This window comes from Ambystoma mexicanum, chromosome 1q (genome assembly GCF_040938575.1).
Source record: "Ambystoma mexicanum isolate Mex_15411 chromosome 1q, UKY_AmexF1_1, whole genome shotgun sequence".
Classification (NCBI taxonomy): Eukaryota; Metazoa; Chordata; class Amphibia; order Caudata; family Ambystomatidae; genus Ambystoma; species Ambystoma mexicanum.
Window position 1 is genome coordinate 863,417,865 of NC_090922.1, and position 15,834 is coordinate 863,433,698.

Consider the following 15,834-nt stretch of genomic DNA (forward strand, 5'->3'; position numbering starts at 1 on the left):
AGGGACACTTTGATCCGGCCCAGAGGCACCCGCGTACCAGGGCCAGGGGCTATGGCCATGACACACTGCCACTTAAACATAAATCTCTAAGATAGCGGAAGAGTTCTTATCCCAACCCTGGAGAATGACTCCCTTCTCCTGGGTAAAAGGGTCTCCAAGTTTAGGTTTCACAAAGTTCCAGAAATATCACGGGACTAGGAGAATGGCTCCCTGATGGATCCCTTGAAATGTCTTATTCCTGTGGGATACTTGGAGCCCATTCAAAAATGGTCTTTCTTCCTGGAAATTCAATATTCTTTTTTTATTTTGAAAAAGTGCATTCAAATAATGCCTGTCCATTCATATTATACTTTCACACTTCGAGTGTTCTGGGGACTATGATTTTCTTGATCTCATTGACTTCCTGACAAGTATGTCATGTTAAACAATTCACAACTTCTACTCATTTCTTTTGAACTGCCTGGGCATGGGGGTTTTAGTTCAGAAACTCCCTCTCCATATCAGTATTTAAGCTGATCGTTCAGTTACATCATGGCCCCAACATCACCAATGGCCAACGACCCATGATTCATCAAATGGTTATTATAAAGGTTTTCATATCTATTGTTTTTCACAAACCAAAGGTGTTGTGATCAAAATGTCAGCTGGGCAATAGCAATATGCAATTAAGAAACTCCTTAATAAACCATGTCAAGGTCTTCCATTATATTTATCTCCACTAGAAGTGAAGCACCCTGCCACCAAGATGTAGTCGCCATACAAAGCAGCTGCACCATCTGAACAATAGCACTAAATCATACCATGGTATAAAAAGCACGGCTGGGCCAATTGAGAAACTAACATACTTTAATGTGATACCAAAAATAGTCTTTCTTGATACTACTTTCATAACGATTACTAAAGCAAACGACGATTCTTGAGGCTGCTGCTCTCTCCCTAATTAGATCAATTATATGTATGGAGTGACAACGCCTTTCTGTTCGTCGAATAGAAAAAAGACTGATTAAGAAAGACTGATCTGTCACCGCACAGAGCGGTCTTTCTAAACCAAACTGTCATGCCCCTATTGCACACGTGTGCGTGCAGAAGCTGACAGGCATGCCAAGACAAGGACGAGCCGTCGTGGGAGAACAGGTTAGTGTTTGTGTGTGTTTGTGTGTTTGTGTTTATGAGGTAAGGAGGGAGGCAGCATGATTTGATGCTGCAGGGCTCACTTCCACTAGATTCCTTTAAATTGGATTAATTTGTTGCTTTGTCAACCCTGTAAAGTATACAATATCATAAGGGTGATATAGGCCCATGAATTGGGTTGCTAGAATAACTTTGGCTTTAATTGAGCCTAACAAAGCAGTCTAATTCCCAGTGGGCAGCTGCCAGCTAACATTCCATGTTTATCAGATGTTGTAGCATTGGCATTAATGGTTTAGGATCCTGAAATGGGCTTGGAGCTTGTGAACAGGACATTTTTGTGGCTGTTGTTTCCCTGAATTGGTGTTATTCACTGATAATGTGATCAAACTGGGAGGTTTATGTAGGATAAGGCTATCCAAGGTCAAGTAGTTGGTAGGGTGCTGGTGGTGAAGAGTGGGCCCAGCAGGCAGGGGCAACCTCTTTCCTCACTTCTGTGGAACCCCTTGTGTTAAGCAGAATCCTGTGCAGTTCCCTTTGGGAACACTGCAAAAAGATTAAGACTACAGGAGTAAGTAGTAAACCCAATTGGTAGCAGTCCGTACCACCCAGATTTACCTGGTAGCTGTGGCTGAGCACTCAGTCTTCTCTCAAGAAGAGTAAGGCAGTATATAGAGTATACACAATAGGGCCAAAAACACAGTGGAACAAGCAAACACTGACCAGAGCTTTGTATCAAAAGTATATAATTATTTATTTAACACACACTTTAAAAACACACTAGCACTCTAAATCAAAAGCAAGTTCAAACACAGTCAGATAAAGAATAAACACCTCCCTTGATAACTATTAGACAAGTCAGGGTTAAAACACCCCTAATTGTTAAATCCAGATGTGAGCGCGTAACCTAGATGGCACTCCAATAGTTAGGTTAAAGGGAGAGAAAAAGGCAGAGCATATAAATAAAACGGGTCCCAACACCTTTAGGAGTTTTCAGCAAGGGAATAAAGGCAGTATACACTGTAGAGCCAAAGTTTATAGGCCAGGCCCACTTTAAATGGAGCAAAGCGAAATGTGCCCAGGATCACACGGTTGAAAATGCACAAAGTCTTTGCAGAATATTCAAAAGAGGTTGGGGCGATTCAAGAAGATAGTTAGAAGGTCTGGGGCCAACCCAGTTGGAAAGCCAAGGATTTAAGGGTCACCTTGGGCAAACCGAAGAAAGGGAGGCCATGCAGGACACAGTACTTTAAAGAGAGAGGAAGCTCCAGCGGTAGCAGTTGTTCCTGGCAGTGATTGCAGTTCATTGTTTCGACCAAGGGAAAAGAGGATCTCGTCGAGGAGGAAACGTGGAGTCAATGCACTGCACAGGGATGAAACCATCCACGGAATTTGTCGATAAAAGGTGCGTTCCTTTTATTCGCGATCAAAGTGGTGAAGCTTGGCTATCCGGCCGATGGGGTGCTTGGCACGGGCGATTCGACCAAGAGACTTCTTTGGAAGGCGAAAGGGCGAACTGGTTGGTCCCACCAGCTCAGAGGAAGACGACTCATCCAGCAGATCTTCGCTTGTCGTTGGGAAAGTGGTGCGTTCATTGCAGCAGGGCTCCACCGGTGGTGTTGTTGCAGATGGCTCAGCTTCTTCCCTCTTTGGATTCTTAGGTCCTGTGGCGACTTCTGAAGTTCCAGTCCCAAAAGCCCTGCTTTTATGCAGAAAAACCCCCATTCAACAGCCTAGCTGTCACTCATACATGCTAAGTGGTGAGCCCGGGCGGCTCACCATTGGGCCAATCACAATAGAGTGCACCTTGAGTTGCTAAGGTAATGCAGTCCAGGGTGCCAATTCCCCTCCTCACACATCCTGTGGAACCCAGACAGAGTGGCACCATTTGGAGGGCTTCTGTGGAGAAGCCCGCCAAAAAGTGGAACAAAGGACTCGACCTTGGTCAGAGTTACAGAGATGGATCTGAACGCCATTTTAGAAAAGAGTTCTGGCAAAAAGACCCAACAGTGAATTTAATATTAAATAAATAAACCGGTGGTATCTTTAACATTGCACCAAAAAGTGGTGCGTTTAAAATCAATGGGAAAATCCGATAGGAAATATTCCGGTGGAATATTTTGCGTGTTAACCACTGCCACGAGACAGAAACTCGACAAGGGGGGACTGGACAGTGCCCCCTTGAAAACAACCCAGGGGCAATATAATTAACCCCTTCCAGTACTTCCACAATATGATGGTTTGTACTGGTTCTGTTCACAATTTAGGACTAGTAAAGTCAATGGTGACTTTACATGCCCTGGGAGACAGTAGTCAGTCCCAGGGCATGGAGTCTATGTTTGGGGGTCACTATGACACCCCAGTGTTACTGCACTGAGGGTGCTGTGTAACACATACACAAAAAACAGATGATACCCTATGGAGTAAAAGACCCCATAGCCCAAAATCACACAAATAGTCAGAGACATATCTGAAATCATGCCTAAGAGTGGGAGAGAAAGAGTCTCACTATTAGCAGGAGAAAAAAAAGCAAACCCCAAAAATTCAGCAAATCTGCTGGTGGACTCACTAGGTTTGGGAAATTAGCCTTATAAGAGAATTCTCCCTAACACCTTGTTATTTACGTTAGGCAAAAGAAATGTTTAAAAACTTTTCCAGCCCTTAAGATCTGAATGTATGCTGATGTCTTGCTTTATCTAACTCCCATGTTAGAAATTATACAGGCTACTTTGAACGAGTTTTGGTGCGTTCTTGAACAGCAGGTTATAATATATGCTAACTAACATCCAGCTAAATCACTGGATAGCTGTGCACTGAAATACTTACCGTACGGGTTTGCCCTATTGTCCTAAGACTCACTACATTGATCAAATGTGTAAATGTTTCAGAATCGTATCCAGTTCCTACATAAAGAAACACAAGCTTTTATCTGCTTCTTTGAATCATTTTGGTAAGGGGGAATTGAAGAACGAGAAAACACATTTAAACACGCATGCAATGAAGTAACCATTATTCCTTTTGTTCTTTTCTAAATATGGTAACCAACTGTGTTAGTGTGATCAAATATGTCCTGTCAGCCACCTCTGTGGAGTTCATTCACCCCGCATTCATTCTCACAGAAAACGTTAGCAATGCTAGTAGATGGGGTCTTTTCCATTGTAAATTACCCACATCATTCTTGGGTATCAACTCAATAATCAAATATGTCTTAGAACCCTGCTTTGTTTTACACTTTTTATGTATTCAATGTATACCCTTACACTATGTATACAAGAAAACAAGATTTGTCAACAGTTCAATACAATCTGAAAAATTCAGTTTCTCACATTAAACTCTTCGCATATTAATGGATTCATCTTGATTGAAGGTGATTCACACAGAAAAATAATGTAGGTTCTGGATTAGATGAGTAGGGAGAGTACTATATCAGTACCACATCTGTCCCAAAATATACTAGAATTAAACCTTTGTGCTTACCAATATCTGATTGTTACAGCCGTATTAGTTTCTTTTGTCATAGATTTATTGTAATTACAAGTTCTGATGTGCAATTAAGTCCCGTAAAATTGACAAAGATTGTATAGTTTGTAATTCGAGGGGATTGTGTCCTCCAACGTATTCCACATCTATTACAGTAATCACCATAGCTGTGCTGCTTCGGAACATTTTTCTGCATCCTACGTTGATGACGCCGATACTCTGTCCCTCGAGGGCCTCCGTCGAGCGCCGACGTTACCGGATGTTATATGTAGGACACACGATGCCCGTAGCCTCAGTTGTTTTTTCCGCAAACGTGTTCGCTTCGGAATCTCAGCACGCCTCGGTTCTTCTCCTGTTGAATCGGTTCTTCTAACTTGATATTGTGAATAATGTCTTTGTCTTCTTCTACCCCGCGGTCAGGCTTCAAGAAGTGTCGGGACTGCGGTTCCAAGATGTCCCTGACGGACCCGCACGATGTCTGCCTTTGGTGCCTCGGCGAGAGCCATGCCACCGATGACTGCGATGAATGCCAGTCCTTGATATCAAAGGCCTTGCGGGAGCAGAAGAAGTTGTCTGTAGGTAGGGTTTCCAAGCTGGGCTTTCGACTGACTATTCGAGGGGTGACTCTGCGTCGGCGTAAGTCCAGGGGGTCTCGTAGTCTGAGTGGGTCCCGCCATTCCTCTGCCCCTTCTAGGTATTCTCGGAAGCGCCATCACCAGTCGCCTTCCCCATCCTCGTCCGAACAAGCATTCATCACCGCCGGAATGGGACGCATTTCGCAAGGAGATGATGGCGATTTTTGAGTCGCAGGGCACCGTTCAGTCCGCGCCTTCGAGAGAAGCCGGAAAGGGACGCGCTAGGACCACTGCAAGCACGCCTTTGGGCTCGGGCTGTCGGCTTGATCATCGGAAGCTGTTGAGGTCCCGATCGGACAAGGTTGATCGCCATAATGTTGGAGCCTGTGAGGCCTTCTAAGAAGGCATCGACGCCATCCGCACCATGTCTGTCGAGGGACTCTCTTGAGGCTCCGGCTCGGAGTAAGCCATCGGCGCCCAGGCCATCGAAGGACACGCTCGGGGCTCCCGCCTCGAAGCCGTTGTCGAAGTCGTCGGCACCTCAATCGACGTCGACGCTGATTCCATCAACGCCCTCGACAGCTTTTGAAGAGGTTTTACTGGAGGTGCCCCGGAGGGCCGTGGAACCTCTGAGGAAAGCCCTGAGTAAATCAGTGAGGCCTGTGTTTGAGTCTTTTTCTGTATCTTCATCCAGGGATTTATTCCAGCCTCTGGATTACATCTTAGAGGTGGAAGAAGGGTCAGATGAGGAGGGGCTTGTACCTCCTGAGGTTCCTGATGACCTGTTGTCTGGTCATAGCTAGATGGAAGACCTGCATCAATCCTTGCATGACGCCAGTGGTCTGGACACCTCCCCGGAGGTTGAGTTTGCAGGCCAGAGCCTGGTACACACACTGAGTCTTCATACAGGCGTTTCATGTCGAGGGTGACGGAGTATCTGGGGTGGTCTGCTCCACCTGTGGAGTTTCTGCAGGATGACCTGACAGATATATTGGACCAGGGTCCACCAACTGACCCGGTGCTGCCATTTCATATGGCTTTACAGAGAATGGTGGCGGCGGCTTGGACTGCACCGGAGAGTCTCCCGGCAGTGAATAAGTCGCTACTGAAAAAATACCGTCCAGCCAGTGGCGACCCCAGCTACTTGTCTACGCACCCCACTCCGGAGAGTTTGGTGGTGCAGGCGTCTACGGCCCCAGCTAAGCAGGCTGCGTACCCTACCATCCTTCTGGATGGGAACGAAAAGTGCTTTGACGGTTGGGCAAAGAAAGTATTTTCATCTTGGGGTATGGCTTTAAAGGCAGCCTACTCGGTTTGTGCATTAGCAAGATTCACTCACTCTGTGGATTTGTGTATCTTTGGCGGCTGAACATATTCCCGAAGGGGAGGAACGGGATGGTTTTCTTGCCCTCCTGCCGGATGGCAAGGATGCCATGTGTGAATCTGTTCAGTCGGGTCTGGACGTGGTAGACTGTGTCAGCCGGTCCTTGGTGGCAAGCACCGTGATGCGCAGGTTTGTGTGGTTGCGGAAGTCGGGGTTTGCTCCTGATGTGCAGTCCTGGCTTCTCAACATGCCCTTTGATGGTGACCATTTTTTTGGCAGCAAGGCTAACAAGAGCCTTGAGAGGTTGCAGACCTCCAAAGCTGCAGCGAAGTCATTGAGTGCTGCAGTGCGTCAACCTCTGCCTTTTTGTCCTAAGGGACAGCAATGGAGGTGAGGTTCCTTGTGATACTACTCTTCCTTTGGTAAATCAAGGGAGCTGCCAGTCAAAGGGGCCAACGTAGGAGTAAGAGGTGGAAAGCAAGGTACTCGAGGTGCCAAAGCCGCTCGGGCAGTTGCCTCTTTGCCCTCAGGCACTGCCGCAGCCGCTACGCTCAGTCATGAGGCCATGTCCTATGGTTCGCCGGTTGGGGGAAGGCTGGTGCATCATCTTGTAGAATGGTGTGCCATTACTTCAGTTGTGTCGGTTCCGGAGATCATAGCCTACGGCTACTGTCTTCCTTTCCGGCAGAGGCCTCGCGACAATCCACCGGGGAAGCTCTCTTTGAAGAGTCCAGACCCGCTCCTTGCGCAGGAAATCAAATCCCTGTTGGAGAAAGGCGCCATAGAACTGGTGCCTGTAGCGGAGAGAAACAAGGGATGGTATTCCCCATATTTTTTGATCCTGAAAAAAGATGGGGGATTGAGACCCATCATGGCATGGTTTGAACAAGCTCCTCAGGAAGGACACATTCAAGATGGTTACTCTCGCTCAAGTCCTCCAGGCCCTTCAACTTCAGGACTGGTTGGTGTCTCTCGACCTCAAGGATGCTTACTTTCATGTGGTGATTATCCCAAGCACAGGAAGTACCTGAGGTTCGCGGTTGGCGACTCGCATTTTCAGTTTCGGGTCCTGCCGTTCAGATTGACCTCCACCCCAAGGATCTTCACCAAGCTAATGGTGGTGGTGACAGCGTATCTCGGGAAAGGGGGGATTCACGTCTACCCCTACCTGGACGATTGGTTGATCAGGGCGCGCTCTCCCGAGCAAGCCCTGGATCATCTGTCTGTTACCTGCCACTCCCTTCACAAGCTGGGCTTCTCCCTCAACTTTAAGAAGTCTCATTTGACACCTACCCAGCGGCTCCAATACACCGGAGCAGTGCTCCACACATCCCTGGGGGAGTGTTCGCCACATTCTGCAGATGAGGGCTCATCACATTCTGCAGATGATGGACAAGTTTCAACATGCCCAGAGTCTCCCGGCGTTCGAATTCTTGAGGTTGCACGGCCTCATGGCATCCTGCATTCTACTGGTGCCAGAGGCCAGGCTGCGGATGAGATCTCTGCAGTCGGCTCTCAAGATGCAATGGTCGCAGTCCTCCGGCAGGATGTCGGATCCCGTTCAGGTGCCGCCCTCGGTCGCCCAGGATCTCGTGTGGTGGGCCGTCAAAGGCAGTCTGATGAAGGGGGCTCCATTTTGGCTACCCTGGCCGGTGGTAACGATCGTGACGGACGCATCCCTCACGGGATGGGGAGCTCATGCCAACGAGTTCACAGTCAGCGGTCGTTGGTCTCCGTCGGAGTCCAGACTCCATAACAATCTATTGGAGCTGATGGCTGTCAGGTTAGCCCTGAAGGCTTTTATGCTGTCTGTGCGGGGGAAGTGTCCTGATTATGACGGGCAATACAGTGGCCATTTACTACCTCAACAAAAATGGGGGGGCAGGGTCTCTCCCACTGTGCAGAGAGGCGATGCAGCTCTGGTTCTGGGCCATCCAGCAGGAAATTTCGATCTCAACAGTTCATCTGGCCAGAGACGAAAACGTGGTGGTGGACGGTCTAAGCAGGCAGAGCACGGTCTCTCACGAGTGGGAGCTGGCTCAGGAAGCTCTTTTGGAGATCTTCGCCCTTTGGGGGACCCCACAAGTGGATCTCTCTGCCACCAGTGTCAACCGGAAGTGTGAAAGATTCTGCTCACAGGAATTTCCTTCAAGAGGAGCCTTAGGGGACGCGTTCGTAGTGGAGTGGTCCTTCCCACTGCTCTACGCGTTTCCTCCAGTCCCCGTCATTCCACAAGTGTTGCAGAGGTTACGGAGGTTCAGTTCCCAAATGATCCTCATTGGTCCGGCATGGGCCAGGAGAGCGTGGTACCCGGACCTTCTCGACATGTCCATCTGCCCTCCACACCGTCTTCCTTACCAAGATGATCTGCTCTCACGGGAGGAGGGTCGGGTTCTCCATCTAGAGGTCATGTTTCTCAGCCTTCGTGCTTGGCATCTGAAAGGCTGAGGTATAGGGATTGGGACCTCCCTGAAGACGTGATGGAGGTTTTGCTTTCGGCCAGAAGGCCCGCAACAAAATCCCTGTACTGTTACCTTTGGAGAAACTTCTGCGACTGGTGCAGGGTACAGAATGTGGATCCTTTTCAGTGTTCAATTCCTGTGGTTCTGTCTTTTTTGCTTTCATTAGCCCACAAGGGCCTGTAAGTGGGTACCGTTAAGGGTTACCTGGCGGCGCTGTCCATATTTAAGCGCTCATCTGAGAAGTGTTCTTATTTTAAGATTCCTTTGATTTCTCAGTTTATAAAAGGGCTAACTAATGTGTTTCCACCGTCGCCTTTGCAGGTGCCGGGATGGGATTTGAACTTAGTTCTGAAGTTCCTAATGGGAGCTCCGTTTGAGCCCTTACACTTACATCCTTGTCCATTGAGACTGTTGTCCTTTAAGACTGTATTTTTAGTTGCGGTTACTTCCACTCGCAGAGTGAGTGAGTTGCAGGCACTCTCCGCCAAGCCACCTTTCACGGTGTTCCATAAGGACAGGGTTGTCCTTAGGGTTCGTCCTTCTTTTCTTCCGAAGGTTGTGTCAGAATTTCATTTGAGCCAAAAGGTTATTCTTCCAGCATTCTATCCTCCTCCTGCATCCTGGTAAGGAAGAGGAGAGGCTCCATAGATTGGATCCGAGGAGAGCTTTGAGCTTCTATCTCTCACGTATGTCCCGGGTCAGAGTGGACGATCAGCTATTTGTAGGATACACGCTGGAAGGCGTTTAGGTCACGCTGTTACCAAGCAGACCTTGTCCAGATGGATCATTTGGACGATCTCTGAATGTTACCATTTGGTGGGTAAGGAACCTCCGGTAGGCTTACGGGCCCACTCTACTAGGGGTGTGGCTGCCTCTACTGCTCTGCAGAGGGGTGTTCCCATTCGTAATATTTGTGAAGCAGCCACATGGGCCTCTGTCCATACTTTTTATAAACCACTACTCCCCGATTTCTATCCATGGGCAAGATTTGGCCTTTGGTAAGGCAGTCCTCTATTCTGCAATTTGATTGGGCATTCTAATATTCTAAATTATTTTCCCACATCCATACGTTGGTACTGCTTTGGGAGTCTGTCATAGATGTGGAATAAGTCAGAGGACACAATCCCCTCGAAGAACAAGTTACTTTCTTACCTGGTAACGTTCTTTCGATGGGATGTTCCTCTGACATATTCCACATCGCACCCTCCCAGCCTGCCCCTCTACAGAATTTCTTATTCAATTGCAGCTTACGTTTCTGCAAGGCTTTCTGTAGTCATACTGGCAGAAGATTGGTGCCACACGTTCTGGGGAAAAAACTACAACTGAGATTACGGGCGTCGTGCGTCCTACATATAACATCCGGTGATGTCGGCGCCCAACGGAGGCCCTCGAGGCATAGCTTATCGATGTCATCGACGAAGGACGCAGACACCGAAACGTTTTCTGAAGCAGCACAGCTTCGGTGATTACTGTCATAGATGTGGAATACGTCGGAGGAACATCCCATCGAAAGAACGTTACCAGGTAAGAAAGTACCTTGTTCTTTTGGAGAATAGTGTTCCTCTTTATTTTCTACAAGTTCTGTAATGTTTAATATCTGTCAATCAATCTGGCCACAAAATGCAATGTTTACTGGTAGAAATTCTTCTAAGAAGACATGCAAGCTAAAGATGTATCTCATTAGGTGAGCTTTAAATTAGAGCTTTCAGGCAGTTTGTAAAATGGTAACCCACGTGCTTGAGCATCGTTTTATAAACATAAAGAAAGGCTTTGGGTACATTGTTGCCCATATTTTAGCTTTGGTGTTGTTTTGAGTTGCATAGTACTAGATTTCACTTCTACAATCTGTTGACCTAGAAGGAGGGGTTCTTTTTTGTCAAAAAAAGCCAGCCTTTTTGGTATGTTAGAACAATGTCATAATGGTAAAATAATGTTAATAACAATATTGGCTTCACTTGTTTAATAATATTTAACTTGTATCACTTTGTTTTAATAATTTAATATATAGTGCAATGCGTTCACCAATACACTGTTAGTGCTCAAAATTGGTTAATACATGATTGAGTATCCTAGTTTGGTGACCTAAGAGAACAAATTCACATCCAAATAAATAAGTAATAAATACTAAAGAATACTAATTTATTCTTTGATATAAAACACTTCACGAACACACTTCCATTGTCAGAGGAACATAAGTGTTGTGACAATTTAAAAGATTCACAAAAACCTTAGAGCCATGTTCCAATTTATACAAAATTGTATTGTGCATTATCTGAGTTCAGGCATTCACTTATAGTGCTTCCTTCTTGCTTAATTTTCTGCCACAGCGCACTCTTCTGATGGCATTAGGAATGTGCTCATTATTGTACCCTTCATACCAATGTGCAGAAAATGGTTGCCAAAGTTCTGTGTTCTTCATAATTCTGACATGTTCATTGATAAGATTCTTGTCATTTTAGGATGGTACTACCGAAATATCCCTTATTATATACACACATTTTAATGTACACTGCAAACTGTGTTTGACATTTGATAAAACTGGTAATGTATTGCTTGTGACCCGGTAACCCAACATTTTTTATTTTGTTCAACGTGAAAGCACATGGTCCACATTTCCACACTGGAAAACACACATACGGGGTAATTCATGGAATAAATGTGCGCCAAAAAGGGGAGCGCAAGCGTGAAAATCGCAGCGCATGCGTGCCAAAGCTGCGCATGCAGCCGTTGATCGATTCATGGAATGCGCTGCGCTAGTAAAAGCTTGGACGTGCACCAAACCCGTGGGTGGCGCATGCGGGCGCACACATCACTAAAAGGCGTGCGCTATGCGCACAGGAAAAGCGCACATAGCGTAGTGCACACAAGAAAAGTGGGTGGAACACAGGGCGTAATACGCGGAATGGGGAACAACGTGTGAAAATGTGGCCGTTACGGGGGAAGTACAGGAGGTAAATGCTTGCAACGCCGACAGGCGCGCTAACAACATGTATTCATGGAATCAAACGGGAAAGGCGTGCGTCAAAAAAGATGCGCTAATGCGGAAACACGTATGCCAGCAGGAAGCAGGCGTAAGCGGCCCTGCGCAGCATAAAAGTGCGCGCAAACAACAATCAAGCTCAGACGCTACAATGAATATACCGTTCCTCGCAGCAGTGGTTGTGGGACACCGCAGGAGGAGGAGGATAGCCAAGCCCTGCATTTTTGTACCCAGGACCAGCCTTTTTGGGATGCCTGATGACCAGGTGTATGGGAGGTACAGGTTTCCACCACACATAATCCTAGACCCGGTGAGGGAGTGGGAGGATGACCTCACATCACCCACCTTGTGTTCCCAAGCACTGAGCCCCTTGGAAAAGGTGCTCAATGTATTGCACTTCTTGGCTACTGGTTAATTTCAACAGACAAGTGCCATAGTGGGGGGTGTGTCACATGCCACGCAGTCATGCTGCCTACACCAGGTGTTGGTCATCATGACTGCATGCCCCTCAGTCCGCAGGCACATGTACATGCCCAGAACACCTGCAAAAAGGCAGGCTGTGGTGCAGCAATTTTACAGGGTGGCACACTTCCCCATTGATTGCACCCATGTGGCTCTACGTCCACCCAGGGCACTGAGCATATCTATCGGAACCGCAAGCACTGGCATTCCAAAACGTTCAGGTTGTATATGATGTCAACGGAATCATCACCTCAGTATATGCCAACTCTACAGGGTCCAGCCATGATAGTTTCATATTCAGAGTGTCGCCCCTAAACCGGGACCTGGAAACAGGCCGGCATGGCGACACATGGCTAATTGGTGAGTATAAATGCCTCTGCACATGCATGCATGTCACAAACTGAGAAATGACAAAACCCCACTAATGACAACCATTATCACCTCCCCAGGGGAGAGTGCCTACCCTCTCAGCACCTACATGATGATGCCAATTCGGAACCCCACCACACCACCCGAGGTAAGATACAACACCGCCCATATTGCAACCCGGGGCATAGTGGAGCGCACATTCGGAGTGCTCAAGTCACGCTTTCGCTCCCTTGATCGATCTGGTGGGCAGCTGCTATATGCGCCCCCAGTAGTGCGCAGGATCATAGTGGCAGCATGTGTCCTGCACAAGGTTGCAACCCGGCGGGGCGTGCCGGTGGACATGGTGGTGCCCCCACATCCCCAACCACATGCACGCCCGCTGCGCATGGGAGGTGAAAGGGCACGTGGTGAGGCAGCCCAGACCCAGCTTGTGGCAAATTATTTCACCTAAAATACCACCCATGCGGAGTGCACACAGGCCTGGCACATACCAGCTTGCAATCAATGATGATGACAAAAGGGACAGTCAACTGTCGCAACCATACCAGCCTGAGATTGTTCACCTGGAAGTGCCACATTGTGTGCATCACTACCTACTCAAAGACACCAATGATGTGTCACAAAAAGGCACAAATTCATGCAGCATGAAGGACTACCCCTTGCAAAATACCACATCAAAATAGTGCCATGTCACCCAACACCTCCCCAACACACCATGGCATGGCACGCAATGTGAAAGCAACCAAATGAATGCACAACACATGACACACGTATCACAAAGTGCACTGTCCTAAATGGAAACAGGCCACAGAAAATGTGCTCTCAATAATGAATACAAAAACAACACACATGAACAAATACTTACCAGCAAGAGAAAACATCAGTACATGGTCAAACAGTGACAATATATTACAATAAAAAATAAAAGTAGTGCAAGTGTCACAACCTGACTAAGGCAGCACACCGACCCCTTCCAACTGCAGATTGTTGCTTGAAGACAAATGTATCAGTGAACTGCATACAACATGAACTGCATCTGCAAAGTATATGGCCTTGTTAAAACATGAAGAAGGTACATGTATATAAGGAAAAAGTCCGGGAGGTAGAACTATACATAAATCCACCATGCAGTGGAGATTTCCACAATAATACCCACTAGGGATGTATACACAGTTTTGACCACAGACTGTTCACACAACTTATGGGAGCCCAATGTCACTGTGTAAGTTACTGTCACTTGGTCACACCCTTTGCAAGCCCATGGAAAGGGGAAGCAGGAGGGGTGTGTAAGGAACCCAAGCATCTAACCCAAAGACAGGACAAGCCTGCATGTGCCCAGCTGGAATACACCGTGGATGCATACGGGAGCCACACAAAGCACCACACTGTAAAAAAAAAAATATATCAAAAATGGCCATGTGTGGACCGGGGGGGGGGCACCTAGGAAGGACAGGGTGCACCCCAACACCCACATACGTGGATGTTGAGAAAAAACAAAAATACCTCCATGGGCTCATAGCCTACACGGCTACACTACAGTGGGAGTACTGCCGTCGCTGTCACCACCCTCTGGTGGTACATCAGAATGTGGCCGCGATATGGGAGGCAGCCCACGCAAAGCCCTGGCATGCTCCTCCTTGGCAGCAAGCATGCAGGTGTCAAAGGTTTGGTTCTGCAGGATGATGGTACTGAGATCCCCATTCAGCACCTCGCGGGTAGCATGCATTTCTGCCTGCATGGCCTCGCGTGAAGCCCGGATCTCCTGACGGGTTGCTTGGAGCTCAGCTGAGAGTGTGCATGTCAGCTGCTCCAGCTGCTGTTCTGCCCTTGTACTCCGGGACACCAAGTTCACCCAGAGTATCTCTGAGGGACCTGTGTTCTAACCTGAGGGCTTCCCTATGGGCCTGTGACTCTACAGATATGGCTGTGCGCAGAGTCTCCAGTCCAGCCTGTCGGTCCCTGTCAGACACCAACATGTCCTCCCTGTGTGAGTGGCAAATGGAGTCTGTTGCCTGCTGCTGGAGCTCCATCTGCCTTTCAGGGGGAGAATGGAAGTGGCCACCCTATCCATTGCCTGAGCCATCATTTCACATGATGCCCACTGTTGTGCTGCTATAGTGTAGATGGAGTTTTCCCACACAGTCTTGCCTGGTGGTGCACGGCCACCGCGTTGGCGGGCACCACACCTGTTTGGGGCAAGACGATGTCCACCTTGCTGTGCTGGCACTGCCTGAGGCTGCAGGGCTGCATTCCTCCTTTGATCTGCTGGCCCAGGAACAGGAGAAAATATTGTTGAGTGTGACCCTGCATCCGTAACTGCCACAGGTGGACTTTCCAACACTGAAATCCCCATAGCAGGGTCTACCCACGGTGCAGGTGGGTTGGACAGAACAGCATCCATGCCAGAAACACTCACCTGCGACGGCACATATGTCTCAATGTCCGATTCAGCACCTGATTCATAGAGGTCTCCGGAGGTGTACCCAGAGACACCTGTGGACAGCATGGTCTGTAGGAGAAATGGGTTTTCACCCACCACCACCCCACGTCCTCCACTGGTGCCCGGTTGTGGCTGTGATTCCTCCTGGGTCTGCACCATCTCCTCCTCCTCCTCAACAGCATCAAGTGCCTCATCATCTGCAAAAACATGAAAGATAACAAATGGAAACAAGCATGAGCAGCGCAGCATAGCATACACACATAGGCCTGACGAGGCAGAGAACCAGTGCACAAATGACACATGTCCCACATGACAATAACTCTGGCATGCATGCACTGTCAATGATTTTGAAGGGGAGTCAAAACGCTTACACTGATGACTGCAAGATGGAAAACCAACACATGTGCTGCATGCTGGATTGCACTGGCATCAAACATTAGCCTGTGAGTGGTATGGACAATCCACATACATGACACATGCCAGCACACAGACGGCACGTACCATAGCCATGGCTGATTTGACAAGGACACCCAGATGGTAGCAAATCAGTACTGCCACCCATCCATGTGAGATGGACATCATGAAATAAAACATGTAAATAAGAGTGAGAAAAC

At 47.9% G+C, this 15,834-nt stretch overlaps 1 protein-coding gene across 2 annotated transcripts in view; it reads left to right on the forward strand.

The window, feature by feature from the left end:
- DENND1B (DENN domain containing 1B) overlaps nucleotides 1-15,834 on the forward strand; it is a 2,623,009-nt gene that overhangs the window by 1,149,435 nt on the left and 1,457,740 nt on the right. The gene's annotated exons all lie outside the window — the stretch shown is intronic.